This window comes from Solanum tuberosum, unplaced genomic scaffold (assembly GCF_000226075.1).
Source record: "Solanum tuberosum cultivar DM 1-3 516 R44 unplaced genomic scaffold, SolTub_3.0 scf00083, whole genome shotgun sequence".
In the NCBI taxonomy this organism is placed as follows: Eukaryota; Viridiplantae; Streptophyta; class Magnoliopsida; order Solanales; family Solanaceae; genus Solanum; species Solanum tuberosum.
The window spans coordinates 640,906-641,625 of record NW_006239015.1 but is presented as its reverse complement, the minus strand read 5'-3'; positions in this window follow the sequence as shown (position 1 = coordinate 641,625).

Here is a 720-nt window from a genome sequence, read left to right as displayed (position 1 = left end):
CTTATATATATATAATCCTACTAATAATATCTGCATAACTCTAATCAGTTACTAAATATGACCCTTACTACTCAATCAGCCACCTAACCCCACCCAAACAGGTCATTTTGTATTCAGTCTGTAACCCAATCTAAATTCTAAAGGGATAGGTTTTGGACTTGGTGATCAAAAATAATTATCTCCATGCGATTTATATATACATGCATTACATATTTAAGCTATGAAATCTATAAATAGTGTTAAAATACACTATTTACGTCATACTTCTTCAGATACAATTAATTTCAAACCCAAAGATATATTTCATCACACCAAACAATTTTTTCTTTTTTATTTTCACAACCCAAGTTGGCGCCAACGAAGAAGACTCAAAATAGAAACAGAGAACTATCAAACCCCAAATATATATATAGTAGAGAGAGAAATGATATGTAATGAAACGTGGCTTTTCTGTTACAACAACCATGATTAATAATATCGTACATTCAAATGTACTGATAAAGCAAATTTTTTATATTTGGGAAAAGGCTCAAATATGCCATCGAACTTTCAAAAAAGGCTCATTTATGCCATCCGTTAAAAGTTTGGCTCATCTATGCCATTACCGTTTAAGAAAAGGCTCATTCATGCCATTATTTTTTAACGGTGGTTTTACAAAACCATTTTTTACACGTGGCCAATTATAATTCGGCCACGTCATTATTATTTTTATAATAAAAA